At 49.4% G+C, this 13,831-nt stretch overlaps 2 non-coding genes and 1 pseudogene across 2 annotated transcripts; all 3 read right to left on the bottom strand.

Annotated features, from left to right (window-relative positions):
* Positions 1 to 5,629: 5,629 nt before the first annotated feature.
* Positions 5,630 to 7,895, bottom strand: LOC119279252 (annotated as a pseudogene).
* A 1,144-nt stretch (positions 7,896 to 9,039) lies between these two features.
* TRNAL-CAG lies at positions 9,040 to 9,120 on the bottom strand. The gene has a single exon. It is a non-coding gene; the product is annotated as a tRNA-Leu (tRNA).
* A 2,290-nt stretch (positions 9,121 to 11,410) lies between these two features.
* TRNAL-CAG lies at positions 11,411 to 11,491 on the bottom strand. Its single transcript has one exon. It is a non-coding gene; the product is annotated as a tRNA-Leu (tRNA).
* Between the last annotated feature and the right edge of the window lie 2,340 nt (positions 11,492 to 13,831).

The raw sequence follows: 13,831 nt of genomic DNA, 5'->3' as shown, positions 1-13,831 counted from the left end.
ATGTATAAGAAACAATCTTTGTCGGGTGTTGGTTTGCACTATCGGGATAGGAGGTCGCTGGTTTGACTGTTGGATTTTTTTCATTCAAAGTTTAGAGTTTTAATTTATGTTGTTAGGCCAAACTGGTATAGAAAATATTTATTATCATAGAGAACTAAATGTCGTCAGGCCTGGTGGTTAATCGCCAATTTGTAAAATATGTAGGTCCTTGGTTCGAACCACTAAGGTGCACCTTTTTCATTTGTGTTCAAAAAGAATTAATTTACACTGTTAGTACTGATCACAAATGAACAGGAAACTTGATCGGTTGATTTGGTAAGGCTTGCAGGACGTGCGGGTTTGAGGTTCGAAACCTAGTGGGTACAATTTTCCTATCAGTGCTATTTTTGACAGTTGGGCCACCTAGTGTTATTTTTGTGCGAAAAAAACTGAAGTTTTTTTTTGCAAAAAGAGCAGGCCACACGCCTTGTCCCCATCGTCTGACAGCGGGCCTCATGCCAAGCTAAGACGCCTAGTCAGTGTCATGGATGTATAAAAATAAGTTTTGCACCGTATTTGCACCGCAAAGCCAAGTTTTTGCACCACTTTAATGTACACTACAACTTGTAGCACTAAACTAATCATTCATGCCAAGTTCTAGCACTAGTGATGTAATTGACTCTTGTATGAATAGAGTTACTAGCAAATTTGAGGTTCGTGGTTATGAAGTGAGGGAAATGACAATTGTGCGGCGCTGGACACGTTTGGAGAGGCACAATTTGCTACTTCCTCATAGTTCATTTTGTGGGGCGTTGATTCGTGATCCAACGGCAACACACTCTACTCTACACAGCGCCGTACCGGCCGCAGCTCATCATAGCACAGCTCGCACCCGCCGCGTCCGGCACGTGCTCCGGCGACTCTCACCGTCTCACCGTCTCACCGCCGGCCCAATGGCCCCTCGCTCCGCACCCATTCCGGCATGATCAAGCCCGTCGCCGACCTCCTCCACGATGTCTCGCCCGCGCCCTGCACTGGCCTCGTCCGCCGACGCCCACGTCTCCTCGCTCCTCCTGCTCCTGCCTCCCCTCACCGTCTCCCCGCTCCGGCTCTCCCTCCCCGCGCTTTCCTTCCTATGCTCACGCCGTCCGTCTCGCCATCTTCCCCGCACGCCGCAACACCCCAAACCAATATATGCGGCTTCCCGCATATCGTTCCCCCTTGTCAAGATTCGTCAGCTCACCCTTGCCCGTGTCCTGTTCGATGAAATGCCGCAGTCTGGTGTTCGCCTGGGTGAGCATGTTTACACGGCTGGGAATCGGGCTACAGCGAGGCAGGGAATCTCACGGCACGGAGAGGCTCGTGGCGAGGATTGGGGGTCAAGGTCAGCATGGTGTCGTATGTACTGCTGTATGGATTCAGATAAGGTCAGCATGGTGTCGTATGTATCAACATTCAACTTTGCAAAAGGTGGATGATGGAGTATGTTTGATAGGATGCGGGAGAAGGGAGTCAGAGTTACAGTTTGTCCATACATTTCCTTAATTAATGATGCTGCAAGGAGGATTTGGACATGGCAGACGGGCTTTCTGGGGGAGATGGCTAAGATAAGAGTGACACTGAATGTAGCTTCATATTCTCCACTCATAGCTGGTCTTTATAGAGAAGGGGGTCTGTCCAGTGCCATGGAACTCCACCTTAGATGGCTGAGAAGGGTGTTGCATGGACTCCTTATATGTTAACAGCCCTCATCAATGGTTTCTGCCAAATGAAGCTTCTCGGTTGTTTAATAAGATGATTGACAGAAATCTAGTACCAAATGAAATAGCTTTTAATGTCATGATGATAGAAAGGTATTTCCTGGTAGGTAATATAAAGAGGCATTCCAGTTGTATGATGAAATGGTGGATAGGGGCCTCAAACCTGGCAATTACACAATCTGGGGCTGCCAGAATATACAGTCGCTTCTTCCAGGTGCACAATCTCACTCTTAGGTTGTACTTCCTGTCATGTTTTGGTAACTACATTTTGGTTCGACAATGCTATAACAATTATTGCAACTCTCAGTGATTGTACTCCTGTGGGCAATTGTTTTTTTCTTTCTGCTGTCTCTTGGTGTTGTTTTTTCCATGTCAGTTTCCCTTTTGCATAGAGATTGGCTGGCTATTCCAAAAATAGGCCAATTACATGCTTACTCTCAATGTTTTTTGTGTGTGCTGCAAGGAATGAGATAAGGAAAGTCAATCTTAAACTATGCCTCCTGCAGTCCTGCTCCTCTACTCTGCCATCTCCAGATCAATCAAGGATGACCCCAAGTGCACATTCTCTTGTAGTACTAGCACTGTCCGGTGTCAGTTGCTACTTAGATTCTGGTTATTTTCTTTTCGAGAATGATTATGTTGGAATATTGCGAGTACTTGATGGGAATTGATGTGGGATGTGCTAGTATGTAGCTGGGTAACTTGGTTTCACGCGCGTTAGAAGGATTACATGTTTTGCTGCTTTTTGAAACTGAATGATATTAATGCATTTCTAGTCTGATTTCTGTTTTGTGACAAATTCCTCGTGCTTTCAAATATATGCATTTCTTACTGGATATGTGAAATATTAAGGTCAATTTCTGTTACTACTGGGTAATGCCCTCTATGTCTTTTTTTTTGGTATACATGGATAGTACTTTGTTAACAGTCTGACTGCTGATTTGCTTGGAGCGATAAATTCATGTTGCCAGCCTTCTGGATTGAGGATGTGATTTCTCAAATCTTTGCAAATTTTAAGAATCCATGTAATATGCTGAAAATTGCTATTGCTATAGTGCTATTGTAGAACACCAGGATTTTACATTCTACATTTATCTGATACAGTTGCAAATAAAATAGCTCCGACAACAAATGCTAACTAAAATTACATATGCAACTCCTATTATTGCAGGATCATATCATTCCAGATTGAATGTCTTGAGCCGAGGCTCCCCTTTTGCTCCATGTTCCCCAATATGCTTACCAGCAAACCCGAGGTACGCATCTCTGATTGCATGTGGTAGGACTAGGGTTCCTACCGGCTCTACTCCGTAGGTTATACGGGCATAACAGCGAGGGTTGGGGGCGAGGGTGGCGGCTCCGGCATGTTGGCGCCGTCGCGAGGGAGAAGAAGGGCGGCGGCGGCTAGGGTTCGGCGCGGCTAGGGTTCCGGCTCCTCTAGAGTCGGGCAATATGATAGAACTATCTTTATTGCTTAATCTGAAAAGGTATCTTACAACTAATATTTATAACCTCAAAACGACTAGCCTAAGATAACTTGCATAAGAATTAATCTAATATAACTTGTGGGCTAAGATTGCCCGGTGGGCCTCTACGGCCGTAACACTTCTCCCCGCCTGCACAAACAGCTCGTCCATGAGCTGTAAGGTGGGGAAGCGCTAGCGGAACTCCTCGAGGCGATCAACCAGCGTCAAACACCTTCTCGACAGCTGGGGCGGCCAGGTCGGCGGCGACGGCGTCCTCCGGAATGTAGTCTGCAACCTCCAGGTAGAAGAGTCGCGGGCAGGCATGGCCAGGTGTGTAGGGCTCGTCGCAGTTGAAGCACAATTCTTGACGGCGACGCTCGAGGAGCTCGGCTGAGGTGAGCCGGCGAACGGGCGTCCCGCGGTCGCGGCGAGGGGTGCCGCAGAAGCCTGCGCAGGCCGACCCTGCGCGGAATCCGGCCCTGGTAGCGACCCAACGGTCTGGGACGGTGATTCCTGCTGGATGGCCACCGCGCGACGCTCGAACGCGCGGGCGTAGTACATGGCCGACTGGAGATCCTGGGGTCCGCGAAGCTCCACGTCGGCGCTAATGTGATCCGGAAGGCCGCCGACGAAGAGCTCAGCCCGCTGCAGGGCCGTCACACCTGGCGCGTGACACGCCAGGGCCTGGAAGCGGTCGGCGAAATCCTGCACCGTGGAGGTGAAAGGTAGGCGGCCCAACTCGGCCAATCGGCTCCCGCGTAATTGCGGTCCGAAGCGAAGAAGGCACAGCTCGCGGAAGCGCTCCCACGGGGGCATGCCGCCCTCGTCCTGCTCGAGGGCGTAGTACCATGTCTGGACGGCCCCGCGGAGATGGTAGGAAGCCAGCCAAGTGCGCTCCGACGCGGGTGTGCGCTGCCCGCGGAAGAACTGGTCACACTGGTTGAGCCAGTTAAGCGGGTCGTCTGAGCCGTCATAAGTGGCGAAGTCGAGCTTGGCAAACCGGGGCGGCTGCTGGTTTGGCACGCCATGGCCCACTGCCTCGGCGGTGCGGAGAGCTGATGACGGTGCTTGGTCCATGGTGGGAAGGCCGGCGTAGGCCCCCGTGGCCCCTGACGCCCCGGGCTGTAACTGGGAACCCGACGGCTCCCGGGCCTCCGTGTAAACCGGCGGAGGCGATGTCCCGTGGAGCCAGCCCGGAAGCGGAGATGGTGACGATGGGAACCGGACCTCCTGGATCGGAAGACCGCCTGGCGCGAACCGGACCAGGCTAGGGCTGGGCGGTGGCGGCGGCGGAACCTGCACTGTGGCCGCCGGGAGGGACGGCGAGGCGGTGGGTGGCGCGGCCCAGGCCGGCCACTGCGGGCCCTGGGCGGTTGCTGGCGGCGCGGGTGGCGCCGCGAGCACTGGCGTCGACCACTAGGGCCAGGGCGGCGTGGAAGCGGCCGGCGATGGTAGCGCCGGGTAGCCCCCGACGATGGCCGCGGGGACGGCCACTGCGGGCCCTGGGCGGCTGCTGGCGGCGCGGGTGGCGCCGCGAGCGCTGGCGTCGGCCACTGTGGCCAAGGCGGCGTCGGAGCCGCCGGTGAGGGCAGCGCCGGGTAACCCCCGGTGATGGCCGCGGGAACGGAGTACCATGGCAGCGCCGGCTGTCCCGCGGTCGCGGCCGGATGGAGCTGCGGGGGCAGCCTGTACGGGCTAGCCAAGTAGAGGCGGATGCCCTGGACCGCGACGACCAAGTCGTTGAGCATGCCGGCCATGGCCTCTAGCGTAAACTGTTGCGGCACAGGGGGAGGCGACGGCGGCGCGTGTTGGACGGGGGGTGGCGGCAGGCCGTGGCCCGGCGCGGTGCCGGGTACAGGGAAGATCGGCGCCGAGAGCGACGCCGTGGTGCCCGCGGAGAGCGAGGCCGTGACGCCCGGCGATGAAGCGGTGGCGGTGGTGGAGTTGACGGGCAGCGGCGGTGGTGGCGGTGGCGGCGGAATTGGAGGCGGCGAAGACATGGTCGAAACCCGGGTACCTGATACCAAATTGGTAGGACTAGGGTTCCTACCGGCTCTACTCCGTAGGTTATACGGGCAGAACAGCGAGGGTTGGGGGCGAGGGTGGCGGCTCCGGTGTGTTGGCGCCGTCGCGAGGGAGAAGAAGGGCGGCGGCGGCTAGGGTTCGGCGCGGCTAGGGTTCCGGCTCCTCTGGAGCCAGGCAATATGATAGAACTATCTTTATTGCTTAATCCGAAAAGGTATCTTACAACTAATATTTATAACCTCAAAACGACTAGCCTAAGATAACTTGCATAAGAATTAATCTAAGATAACTTGTGGGCTAAGATTGCCCGGTGGGCCTCTACGGCCGTAACAGCATGCATCTCTACCGCTGCATTTCTTATCAACATCCGCTCTCGGGGCTGTGTCTTTGAGCAGGATACGCCAAGCCTGAAGACAGAAACCAAGCACTCCTGGATTCTACTACTTGTCATATCATCCTTTGGTTCTCCATGCAGCCAGATTGTTGGGTCAGCTATCTCCAAGGTTCTATCCGGAAGAGCATCCTCGACAAATTTATGCAGATCCAGTGAATCCCCAAATGTTTCATCTATTGGGCTTCTTCCAGTAAACATCTCAAGCAGCAATATGCCAAGACTGTAAATATCACCATGAGTGGATACCACAGAGCCTTCTCCATACTCTACAGTTATGCAAAGTTGTGTGGTTAGCATGCCATATTTGAGTGAAAAGTAAAAGATACTAATATTCAAGAATTCCAGTCACCTGGAGCAACATAGCCTATGGAGCCTCTTATTCCAATTGAGCTATATGAATTTTGCATTCCCCTGCTTGTATTTTCTTGAAGGATCCTTATGCCAAAGTCTCCAACTCGGGCGCTCATGTTGTCAGAAAGAAGAATGTTGCTTGGCTTAAGGTCGCAATGGATTACCGATGGTTGACAGTAGTTGTGTAGATATTCTACTGCGTCCACAATATGGACACCAATATCAAGCCTCTGGGCAAGACTGAGTGTGTTGCTTGTAGTGGGCTCTTGAGATTTTGGATGAAGCCAACCAGCCAAGTTACCATTGGGCATGAACTCAAAAATCAATGCCTTGAACTCTTGACCTTGGTGGTTGATGCTTGAACAAGAGGTAATGATCTTAACGAGACAACGGTGTCGTATCCTTCTCAGGGCTTCACATTCAGTCTCAAAACTCTTGGTACCTAGATTGACCAAGATTAAACACCTTGACAGCCAATGTTCTTTCCTCATTGTCCAAGACACACTTATAAACCGCTCCATAACTTCCTGATTTCCTGCTAGAATTAGTATGTTAAGGTTTGCCAAGCTACCAACATCATTAGGAAGGGGTCCAGAAAAGGAATTGTATGACAAGTCCAAGTACCAAGAGAGGCTGGATAGTTTAAAAATATCTCTTGGAATCGAACCGTTAAGTTTGTGATTCTTTGACAAGTCAAGTACGAAGAGGTTTTTCAACTCCCCCATGCTTGCCGGAATTGGTCCTTCCAAGTTGTTGCATGCATAAAACCTATTCAATTGTGAAAGATTTCCCAGAGATGACGGTACGAGGCCAGACAATGTATTATTGTACAAGCCCAGCTCAATCAAGTTCTCTAGCTTACCAATGCTATCCGGAACCACTCCTGATATGGAAGTATTTGCTATTAGCACCACGTTGAGACCAACCAGATTGCCAATATCTGCGGGTATAATCCCAGAGATCCTAGTGTCATCTAAGTATAACTGTTGGAGACTTGTCGAGAGGTTTACAATTGAACCTGGTAGTTGTCCTCCAAAAGAATTGTTGCTGAGTATCAATTTCTGCAGCTGGCTGCAGTTTGCCAAAGAAGTGATGAATTCCCACCCCTTGTTGTCGTTCGCTTCAAGCTTATTGTCAGCCAAGTTCAGATATTGGAGAGCTCCCATCTTCCCCAATGTGGGAGGTACATACCCACTAAACCCATTCTGCACGAGGCCAAGTGCTACAAGGGAAGAAATGTTTGATATTGAGGAGGGGATGGTTCCTGTGAAGTGATTTCCACCCAAGGCAAGGGTTTTCATCATGGGGAACTTGCTTCCAATATCATTCAGAATGCTTCCGTGCAGCATATTTACCCCTGCATTAAGTAATTCCAGAGATGACAAGTTGTAGAGAGAATTTGGGAAAGCATACCAGAGAGGTTGTTTCTGACGACAGTGAACTGCCGCATGTTGTGGAGGGTGCCGAGCCCTGGCGGGGTTGAGTCCACGAGTTGTTTAAGGCCGAGATCAAGGTTTTGCAGACAGGGAACGTGCCGGAGAAGGAGTTGTCGCTCAAGTCGAGTCTCCGCAGTCGACGGAGCCGGCCAAGGCTTGCTGGAATCTCCCCATGGAACCAGTTGAAGCTCAGGTTGAGCGTCCACAGGAACGTGAGGTTCCCGAGGGCTACGGAGAGCGCTCCGTAGAATGCCCTGCCGTCCAAGCGCAGCGCCACCGCCCGCTTCGGCGTCCAGTGGCTGCACGTCACGCCCTCCCAGCTGCAGAAGCCGGCGCTGCTGTTCCACGAGGCCAGCGCGCCGCGCTCGCTGATCTGCTCTCTGAAAGCAAGCAGCGCGGCCTCGTCGCCAGCGCTCACCATGGCGATCAGCAGAGCGCCTACTACTACTAGTGACCATGGCAAGCTCTTGATCCCCGTTGCCATTGCCCAGTATGCTTATGGTTCTCCAAATAGCAGTTTCTTCCTCTTGAGATATAACCTGATGTGGTCATATGTGCCTTGCCGCCTTGACTGCTAAAATTTCAAGGGCGAGTTCGCCGCTTGGCTGAACTTCAAGCCGTCTACAAATGATGTAGTCTTACTCCTCTTTTGTGAAACCTGCAGGATTCATTCTCATTGCCATGCCCATACTGGTTCCAGTTATGGTTTCCGAGCAGCAACTTCTTCCATCAGATATAATATAATCTGGTCATACCGTCTTGCATTTATTTATTTGTCTGAAAGCGTAGTGCTAGAATTTCAACAGCGCCTTCACTGCTCAGCTGAATTTGAAGAAATGTTGTGGACCTTTTAGTCCTCTTTTTGACAAACCTGTAGGATTGATTCTCTGGAGTTGACAACCATATGTGCGTCGAATCGATCGGTGATGACCACCACGAGCCGCCGACGGTGTAACACCACACGGACACGTGGATTGATCCTGCTTGCGCTGAAGATGCTCGGGGCCGAACTTCCATCCGAACGCTGAGTTGAAATCCGTTGTAACTACGGCATTCCTGAGTAGTTCCAAAGTCTGACGGACAGAAAGATGATGTGTCATCTGATTGCCTCGGTCCTTCGGAGCCTTTTCCAAATCAAAACGGAGTAGCAGATAGGTGCATGTATCTGGAAGAAGATGGGAGTTCAGAATTCAGATGCAAGGTACTGTGGGTGTTTATATTTTAGTCTTCTCGATCTGATCCGACGCACTGGGCGTTCCTGTAAACTGCTGGAGATCGGTGCTGATGCATGCATTTCTGATTCAAGATTTCTTTTTCCACCGAATGTTTAAGCTGTTCTGCTTTTCTAATCTCATACTGTCTCTATACCGAAATATAAGACGTTTTTGTGGTTCAACAGAGGGAGTATATATTGTCTAGCATATCCATCTGCTGTTGCTGTGCCGTCGCGGCGCAGTCGGTTTTGGTTGCTTCGCGTCATACCTTATAGCTATATAAAAAGCTAGTCCATCTAACCCTTTTGATTTTAATTTTTTTTACTGTTGTAGTTATGATTCCGAAATGTGCTGGCCTCTTAAGGCAGCTGTTGGATGGGCACAAAAAACAGTTAAAAAGATTACAAAAAAAAATGTCAAGAGTGGGATTTGAACCCACGCCCTTTCGGACCAGTACCTGAAACTGGCGCCTTAGACCAACTCGGCCATCTTGACGTTTTGTTCACTTTGACGAAATTAAAGTTTATATGGCAGACTAGTTCCCAAACTCACGAATGTCACAATCGTTTTCATTTATTTTCAGTCATTTGGTTCGGTGAAGTTGCACATAGAATGCAAAACTGTATACGTAATTTGGCAAATCCTTAGTCTCCTCCTAGACTGGCATCCTCTATAATCTGAAGGTGTCTCGTATGCTTCTCAAGCTTGACATCGTCGGGGCTTTTGACTCCGTCTCTTGGCCCTTCTTCCTCAGGCAACTCGGCTTTGGCCCTGGTGAGCGGGAGTGTAATTTTGATTTCCTGTCTTCGACGTCCATGTGTGTACTTCAATAGCGTGTTGGGTCTACTGATTGGTCACAAGACTCACAATAAGGGGCTTGTTAAGGCGATCCCTTATCATTGATGCTATTTACGCTTGTCATGAACATCCTCAACTCCATGATCCAACGTGTGGTGCAACATGGGGTCCTCCACCGCCTCACCATGCATCATGCGACATCTATGGTCTCCGTGTGTGTGTGTGTCGACGATATAGTGGTCTTCTGTCGCTGAGACAAACGCAACATCCTCGCCATTAGGGAACTCTTGTGAGTCTTTTGCGTTGCTTCCGGACTATACACCAACTACACATGATCCAAATGTTCGCTGCACTAGTTGAACATCATTAGGAACAAGATGGCGTGTCCCATCTCAAATCTCCCTATTCCCTACCTTGTTCTTCCCTCCTCTGCCCTGAAGGTACCTATGTCTCCGTGCTTCTACTGATCGACGGGCTTGAGAAGAAGTTGTCACTTGGAGGGATTCCACGCTGTCGAAGAGGGATGCACTAGTGCTAGTCAGACATGATGTGCACAATGCCAGTGCACTTATGATGGTCGCCTTCAACAAGTCCATCCCCAGGTACGTGAATCGTGTCATCTGCTGCATCCTTTGGGTTGGCTAGAAGGACGACCACGATGTCCATTGCTTGTCAACTGTTAGAGGGTGTGCCGACCACTATCGATTGGTGAGCTCAAAGTCCCACTGTCGAGGAGTTTCCTGTGTTTATTTTAGTGCTCACGACCTGATCCGATGCACTCTGTTTGAGTATGACATAGACAAAATCGGATCGTGTGCTTAGAAAAAGAGAATAAGGAAAAGAGAACCTTAATGGCGGCAACCACATTGAAACTAGATGATGCACCGTATATTGTCACGTAAGCTTTATTGTGTTTGATTATTATATGATTGTAAAATATTTATTAAATATAAATAGCATAATATATAAAAATTCCGATGCATATTTGCACGATGATATTGTTCTTTTCCACGTACTCCCTCCGTTCCAAATTACTCGTCGTGGTTTTAGTTCAAATTTGAACTAAAACCACGACGAGTAAGTTGGAACGGAGGGAGTACGTTGCATGCTGAGGTGACATACTTACATGTTATAAGAAAAATAGGTTAGCGTGGCTAATTATTTAGATATAGAAGATTTCATTATTTTTTCTAAGCCAATATTGAAGATGATCTGGTACTGTGTTCCCTTCTCCAACCTCGAGCCAGCCCTACCTTCACAGCTTTCCTTCCCATCATCGCCTCCGGTCCCGTGGCAATGCTGCAATGGCCCTCGCCTCTCTTCCTCCTCCCCTCCTCTCCCCCGAGATCCGGACCCTCCCTTTCCCGGCGAGCTCGCCAAGTTCGCATCCTCTTAATTTCTAATTTCGCGGAGCACTCTGGCTCACTTGTACTACTGTAATCCCCTCGAAAAGAAAAACTTGTACTACTGAAAGTAATTATGGGAATTCAGCACGATGCGCTCCTGGAAACTGTTTGGGACTTGGGAGCTGATGCATTTCTAATTTGTGATTTGTTTTTCTGCTGACAGCTTGTTGGAGTACGTATATCCATGTGCTCTTAACTAATGGAGTCCATATCTAATGTTTCTCTACACATTGGGTTCAGATGCTTTATGGTGCAGTCTGGATTTTTTTTGTCTGCCGATCTCATCTCAACGTGAACTAACGTAGGCTGCATTTTTATTTATAGAAAGAATGCAAATTAATCAAGCTATGAGTATACGCAACTCCATTGGACTCTGATTTGTTTATCAGTGCAACACACAGACTTTAGTTTGTTCGCGTCATACCCTATAAGCTAAGCTACTCCATTTGACCGTGTGTTCAGCAGCTTATGTCCTGCACCTGTGGGGACGTATTTCAGATACAAGGGGGATGCCCCTAGAAAAAAAGATAGAAGACGGATGGACTATTTAAACAATAAAATGAAAAAAAGAAGAAGAAGTATGTCAAGAGTGGGATTTGAACCCACGCCCTTTCGGACCAGTACCTGAAACTGGCGCCTTAGACCAACTCGGCCATCTTGACGTCTGATGTAAACGTCGACAAGAATGTACATAAGCTAGAAGCTAGGTCGCAAACTCACGAATGTCACTATGTTTTCGTTTCACTTTTCATATGATGTGGTTGAGTCATTTGATCAGGTAAGGTTGCACAGTGGATGCAAAGATGTATACGTAATTTAGCAGTTCCTAAGCATCATCCACAATCTTAAGGGGCCGCGTGTCCTTCTCAAGCTTGGCATCGCCACGTTTTGACTCCGGTCTTGGTCCCATCTTCCGCGCCTCCACTTTGTGGCCTGTTGGGGATGGGAGCTCCTTTCGGTCCTGGACCAATCACTGGATCAATGGGAAGTCAAACCCTGAGATCAAACTTCTCATTTACTCCCTCCGATTCTTTTTAGTTTGCATATAAGATTTGATTAAACTCAAAACTTTGTAAAGTTTGACTAGCTTTGTAGGAAAAGATATCAACATCAACGCTATGAAATCGATATTATTTGATGCATGATGAAATTATTTTTCATAACATATAACTTTAGTATTGTATACGTTGATATGTTTTTCTATAGAATTAGCCAAACTTTGTAAAGTTTGATTTTGACCAAATCTTATATGCAGACTAAAAAGAAACGGAGGAAGCTCGGCTTGTTCCACGTGGGCTTGCATTGTTGTTCGTGATTCGAAGGCATTCACGGTGACCTTGGTACTGCGGCCATGGTCCGACCTATGACACCATCTTCGGCCTTCCTCACTCTCTCTTTCTCTCACACACACAGAGCTCTGCCGCCGCTGGATGGATTCCGCTCAATACGCCACCAAGTCTTGTGATGCGGCACTTTTCTTGAGCTCTGTCGCGAATCCCCACCGATGTCTCACCTGGAAAACATGGGTGTTGTTGCACACTTGCACATCAAGATTTTCCTCTGGCTCTCCCTCCAGAATAGGTGTTGGACGGCCGACCGCCTGTCTCGACGAGGTCTGCCGCGTGCGGACTACTGTGCCCTTTGGGACCATGAGCTAGAGAGCATGCAACCTCTGTTGGCTGGATGCTCTTTCTTCAGGTAGCTATGACATGAAGTCTTCTCATGGTGCAGATCCACTATTGTTGTGCCTAGCCAAGACTCCTCCCTTCAGGCTGTGGTGGGCGGGCTCCCTTCATCAGACGTCGGATGTCCTTTGCAAGGTAATTGCCTCCATCGTGGTGCTCACGGCCTGCTAGCTTTGCAAGCTCAGGAACAAGTACAACTTCCATGACAAGCGCCCTTTGTGAGGCACCTGATCCTAACCATTCAAGAGGATGTGCATCTTTGGGAAGCCAAGGGTTCAGATACCATCCTACCACCGAGCAGGTAGCTATCCTTTTGTGGGGCCGAGCATCCCTTTTTGTTCTGCTCATGTGATCACATCATGTTGTCTTCTGTGTACGCGGATGTCATTTGCCTGCCTATGTTTTCGCATACTATCAACACACACAAGTTCTGCATATTCGCGGGCGAGCGTCGGGTCAGGCAAGACGATGAACAAGGTGGGTGGGCTCCAGTGGATCCAGACGATGAACACCATCCCCTCATCGATGTGTGTCGTGTTGGCCTCGACCCTCAATGCTTCTCTGCCAGTGATGGAATGTGGAACGGGCAGTGCAACGACACCTTTGTGAGAACGTCGCCCACTGGTGTGGATCTTGCCACCTATAGATGATATCACATCTCCTCTTCAGGTGGCGGTGGATGAAAAACAAGGCATTGCGGATTGATAGGAGGGAAAAACGAACACAAAACTATTATGGGATGACCAAAAGGCTATATAGATAGATGAAGCAAATCAAAAGGTATAGTTAACGCACACGGCACATCAACTACCATCTTGCATTAATGGCGGCAGAAGAAGGAAGTAAACGTATTAACTAGGAGCCCCATCAGCATGGATACAACGCTGCTAGCAGATGATGCGGTTCGGTGCGAAAACATCGCCGTGGGCGCTCGTCGGGCGGGGAGAATCAGCTTAGAAGCGGTCACAGGCCGTGTCACTCTGCGATTATGTGGAGGCCCACGGCGTGTTGGACTGGTTCACTATAGGGTCTCTGGATCAGTTTGTAGAGTAATAACGCTGATAAGTTGGGCCAGTCAGCTAAAATCTAACGTGAAATGACGCGAATAAGGAAAGAAACGCCTTACGAAAAAACAGATGCTTCTGGTACGTTCACGATTACGATCGGACGGCTCAAATTCTCACATCGACGTGGAGGCTTGGAAAAGCAAATCCTTCCGATGCGTCCACGATTATGATCAGACGGCTCAAAGTCTCAAATCGACGTGGAGGTTCGAAAAAGCAAATGCTTCCGATACGTTCATCATTATGATCGGAC

Source organism: Triticum dicoccoides, chromosome 3B (genome assembly GCF_002162155.2).
Source record: "Triticum dicoccoides isolate Atlit2015 ecotype Zavitan chromosome 3B, WEW_v2.0, whole genome shotgun sequence".
In the NCBI taxonomy this organism is placed as follows: domain Eukaryota; kingdom Viridiplantae; phylum Streptophyta; class Magnoliopsida; order Poales; family Poaceae; genus Triticum; species Triticum dicoccoides.
Note: the sequence above shows the minus strand (reverse complement) of the source record. Positions and strands in the feature narration are given on the sequence as shown.